The following is a 6000-nucleotide window of genomic DNA, read 5'->3' on the forward strand; positions in this document are numbered from 1 at the left end:
AAAACTCTTGGAAACCATCTTTTAAACTTCAAGGATGTATTTGGGCTGAATGTGAGGCTCAATTTTTGGAGATTGATAGCCTGACCCGTCGCCTTGCAGTAGAGGTCCAAACATTGCTTCAAGGATTGAATTTCACCAAGTTAAATTTGTGTGAATAAGAGGCAATCGTCGGTAAAGGGGAGGTGGGCGATAGGGACACCTCTATGCCGCACTTTGACTCCATGCTGGTTACCCCTGATCTCTTCTTGTCTTACCACCACTGTGAGTGCCTGAGAACATAAGATAAAAATAGCAGGAGAGATAGGGTCCCCTTGCCGTATACCCCTTGAGGGAGATACGACACCCTTAATACACCCATTAATAAGAAGGTTGTAGGAAATAGTCCAAATACAAGTCATCACCCAATTAACCCAGTCATTACAAAACCCCAACTTTAAGAGTATGCCTTCTATAAAACACCATTCAAGCCTATCATATGCTTTCTTCATATCTAACTTCAAGGCTAGAAATTTATCTTTACCTCTTTTGTGTTTTTGATGCAGTGAAAGATCTCATGCGCTACTAAGATGTTATCAGAGATGAGACGGTTGGGGATGAAAGCTGTTTGGGAAGGTGCAATTAGTTGATTTAGGACTCCATGCAAGCAATCTGCCACTAGTTTGGTAATAATTTTGAAGACCACATTACAAAGGCTGATGGGGCGGAATTGCTCTGCCAACTCCGGATGGGTCACTTTTGGAATAAGACAGACATAAGTCTTGTTCAAATCCAAAAGGATGTGCCCCGATGTAAAGAAATCCACAACATAAGAGAAAATGTCGCTCTTTATTAAGTCCCAGTACTGCTGGAAAAAGATAGGAGGAAACCCATCTGGGCCTGGAGATTTTAATGGTGCCATAGCAAATAAAGCAACCCGAACTTCTTCCAAAGTGGGAGCTTTACATAACATTTCATTGATTTCCTCAGTAACAATAGGCTGAACAGCATCAAGTACCTACATTAAGGCCGCATTATCAACAGGTTCGGATGCATATTGAGCTTGGAAGTGGTCGCATAAGATGTTTGAGACATCAGAAGCCGAGTTAGACCATTGGCCCGAGGGGAATTTCAGCTTCATAATTTTGTTGCGATGACGTCCCCGTAAGGTTGAGATGTGAAAAAAGGATGTGTTCTGATCTCTACCCTGGAGCCATGCAATGCAAAACTTTTGTCTCGACATCTCTTCTTCTAGAAGCTTATGCACCTGAGATTCTCTTCGTTGAGAGTAGAGTGACATAGGGAGGCTTTGAATATGTTCCAGCTCTTCCTTTGATTTTTTGATATTGTCCTAGACCACTCCAAATACCTTTTGATTTCATTTCTTAAAGACCTTTCGACAATGCTGTATTTTCCCCATCACTTGACACACCGCTGGTCCTGCCATAGGAATCGACCATCCTTTCACCGCGGCATTTCAACAGTCCTGGTTCTTTAGACACATGGATTCGAATCTAAATGGCCTTTGACCATGAGGCACACCTCCCTCGGTATCCACCACAATGGGACTGTGATCGGAGCTCACTGCCAGCTTCATAAAGACCACTGCTTCTCCAAAACTCTGTCTCCACTCAGGGTTACAAAGAGTACGATCCAAGCGTATTCTGATATTTGTAGGTCCATTTCGATCTCTTGTTGTTCCATGTATATGAGGGACCATGGAACCCAAGATCAATGAAATTACAAGAATTGAGAAATTCTTAAAAGGTATCAGGATCTCGTGAGTTTTGCTAGGATCCAGATGCTTTCTCATACCAAGCAAGGTAAGAATTAAAATCACCAAAACAAAGCCAGTTACCTTGTCGATGCCCCCTATGGGAGTAATGCGATCCCACACCTCTTTTCTTTTATGCCTTAAAGAGCCACCATACACACACGTGAGAAAAAAAGGAGGGTGCTCAGCCACAGTGACTTCCACATCCATAATTCTTGCATCAGAACTCAGAATATTTAGAGTGATAGAGTCTTTCCAGAGCAAGGCCAGACCGCCAGAAGCACCTCTAGGCTCCACTGCTACACAACCAGTGAAATTTCTCTTCTGCTGTACAACATCAAGCTTTTCTCTCTTCATTTTCGTCTCCATTAAAAAAATAATATCCGGTTTTTCCTTGTTGAGCAGATGATTGAGGGGGCGAATTGTCGAGGGAATCCCCAGCCCTTGACAATTCCACCCTAACAGCTTTATTGTGACCTGTGGGACTGTAGTCACCAGTCTCCACGGGAGTTTGTCCTAAAAAATGGGACAGGGATGTGCTTTCTTCATGCTTCACCATCTGATAAACCCAAAATCACACCGACCAATCGTGAACCGCCATGTATCCCAACCCAAGGAGGTGGGCCGTCACAGGCCCGGCAAAGAACCAGCTCAGACATGAACCACAAGCATGACCATGGGCGCGGACCAGACAGGCACGGCCTCACGGGGTGCGACCTCACAGGCGCGACCTCACGCATGACCTCACAGGCGCGGCCTCACAGGCACGGCCTCAGGCAAGGCCACGGGCGCAATCCTCGGGCACAGACTAGACCTCAGGTGTAGACCAAGCCCGGAGACATAACCGCCACCAACAACCAAGTGCGAGTACAACCGACGACTACCACCGCTATCAACAAGACATACACTATCTCAAGGACACTAGGCCACCGCCTACTAGCCACGTAGTCCCAGATGGACTCAAGCACCAAGGATCTTATCACCACACGTAAGTGTCTATCTACTAAGGACATCAACCCTATTGGGGCACTACCTCCCTTAGGGAGACAACCAACCAAGGAAGCGCCCTGCTACCCAGGGACTCTATCAACTACGAGGAGTACTCGCCACCGACTGGGACTCTCCACTAAGGGTGTCAAACGGTGTAGTTTTGATTATACGGTGCGGTTCCGGTTCGGTACACATTTTGTAAGGTAGAAATCAAAACCGCACCGAATAAGAATCACCCAAAATCAAAATCGTTTTATATGCGGTGCGGTTTTTGCGGTTTCTATTCGGTTTTTATTATACGGCTAACAACCGGTTTACATGCGGTTTGTCATACCAGTTCACATCTGGTTTCAACTTTGTATCCTTTAATTCTATCATCCATTTCCTTGTTATGTGGGAGAAATTGTATATTTCATAAACAAATTAGAATATAATTAACACTCAGTCACTCCCTTATCTATTTAGTAATTTTCACTTTTTCCTACAATCGTCAATTCATGCAGTTGGAGTGTTATGTTTACAATCCTTGGAGGTCTCTCTGTCTTCATTGGAATTTTCTGCCAATAATTGTGGCACTTATGTGATCGAATATTGGGTGAAGAAATTAGAATCTGGTTTTGTTCGATCTTCGAGCTTTTGTAGTTTTTATTATGCAGAATTTGGAAAAATTGTTTGGTGGGTCAGAATAGTGACATTAGATTGAATGTTTTCTGAATAAAGTGAGAGACACTAAAACATTATTGAGAATAAACTATAATCAATGGGCATCTATGAAGCTCAAAAACCGAGACAATAATCAATGAAGTGAATAAACTATTGAAAAAATTGATTGCTAACAATATTGAGATTTACCTCTTCTTGCAGTAATGAATAAAAACTATTATAGAATTCCACTGCAACTTTGAAACTAGAAACCACTCTAAGAGATGAGACTGTGAAGAAGAAGCGAAGTGAACGACTCAACATTGAGGAGAGGCGACCTAGCACGTAAAGACGATTTCGCAGCCATGGTAATTGGTGAGTATGGATTAGTCAATTAGGGTAAAACATAAAAGGGAAGAGGGTTAGACAGTTATGGACTCTTGGATTCTATCCGGTTCTATTCGGTTCAAAACTAGCGGTTAACCGACGGTTATCCGGTTCTGAACTGAACTGAACAGGATACAGAACATGTGAAATCAGAATCGCACCATTTTTTTTGCAGTCCGATTCGGTTCGATCATAAATGGTCTGTTCCAATTTCGGTATTCGGTTTCGGTTTCATTTTGACACCCTTACTCTCCACACTGCCATACTCCACTATAAAAGGGAAGGTACTCTACCCCATAATCTTGTCTTGAATTCTAGCATTCATCTATTTGCTCAGAGAGATCTAACTTAGGCATCGGAGAGTCCTAGGCCGGAACCACACTGGTTCTCCTTTGTTACCCTGGTCCTTTTGCAGGTTACGGAACTCGAAGGGACCGCTAATGATTTCTTGATGCAACAGATTGGCGCCGTGTGTGGGAACGACGCTAGCTATCATACCTACTAGCTCGATTCCTCAATTACTCAATGGCACCATGGGGTAAGAAGACCGCTCCTCCACCAACAATGCTGCGAGGGAGGGGAACGGATCACCTCCTCCAGAGAGCTTGCGTCGCAGAGCCAATTACCATGTCTCTCAGGAGAGGGAGATCTCAGAGAACGAACAGATTGAGGTAGTCGACCTCAACCCCGAAGCAGCTGTGGAGCCAGTACCTGACCCTAATGCACCAGCGATTGTGGGTCAGATCAATGACTTGCAGCGGCAGATCCTCAATGACCAACGACTCTTTCGAGACTACCTAAGGCAACGTGTGACATTCCACCACTGTAGAAGGTTGCCACCACCAAGGACAGATCCTATTCCACAATAGGAGCAGAGCCCTAGGAGGTCACCTCCCAGGGGTGACAGATCAGAGAGGTACACTAGGCGCGCAAGTGCTACTCACCAATGGGGGGATCCCTCCTAGCATCCCACAAGAACAACGGACCTCCCAATACGGTTAGACCATGGGAGGACACCATCACACTGATCCTGGGTACCCAGTCCGAAAGGATCAATTAGGAGGTTAGTGTAACGACCCAAACCCGAGATAAGGGTATGAGTACAACCCTCGCGGGCGGTGATCTTACGATCGGGTTCTTAACTTAGCATGTGTCTAAAAGTTGACTGAAAAATTTTTTTATTAGCATACAAGCATGCCACCTTGTCTAACTATGCAGAAGATTATCAAGCAACATATCAACGAATAAATATATGTTTTCATCCAAATCTGGTGGCAATTCCAAATTATCATTATATGTTCATCCCACAAGCATAAGAGCCAACATAAAAGAAAATAAACAGTATCCAAGTCAAATTATGCTACATCCATCCATTAAATCCAAATTCAATCAATAAATTATCCTAATATCCATTTTTCAAATCTTCAAGTCTATCAAGCATCATAATCGCCATCCTGCTGCTCCTGGTCACCTGTGCAGTCTGTGCACTGACATATTCCATCATCTATGTCTGAAAAATAAAGGGGTGAGCTCGACAGCCCAATGGGACAAAGCATAGATAATACATGCATTAATAGGCACAACTTATACATACAATGCATGAACTATGGTAAAAAACTAGATTCATTAATTATGTTTGGTTATACTGGATGTACACATCTAGTAAAGGTGAGGAACACAACCGTAGATCTGACGGCTGCCATTTCTTGCATTACCCGGCTGAACATCACCGGTAGTCATTTCTCTTTTACCCCGGCTGACCGGACCAGGTCTGGGATTAGGTGCGCTCCCCTGTGGGAGGTCTAGATCCGGTTCTGGTTCTGGAGGATAGTGTGCTCCCCTATGGGAGGTCTTATCCTCAATTCTATTATGGTGTCCTCATCCAGCACCTAACCCCCTGCTGGAAAGGGGTGCAATTTGGGTTCTAGGTCTGAATTCTAAATGTCTGATTCTGGGACCTTATGTCCAATTCTTTCTTATATTCTGAATGAGGTTCTATCACATGCTGTCATGGTATTTCATCACATCATATAATTCTAAACTCATGATACATACATGGCATGTCACTCATATTAAAGCATAAAACCAAAAATCCAATGCTTGTAAACATCATAAACAATCACAAAGCATCTGAAATATAAGAGTCAATGGTTCACTCACATAACATAGCATAAGAGGCATATTAACTCATGTAAAATCCATGACACCTTTGTACTTGAATATAATTACAC

This window comes from Telopea speciosissima, chromosome 10, assembly GCF_018873765.1.
Source record: "Telopea speciosissima isolate NSW1024214 ecotype Mountain lineage chromosome 10, Tspe_v1, whole genome shotgun sequence".
In the NCBI taxonomy this organism is placed as follows: Eukaryota; Viridiplantae; Streptophyta; class Magnoliopsida; order Proteales; family Proteaceae; genus Telopea; species Telopea speciosissima.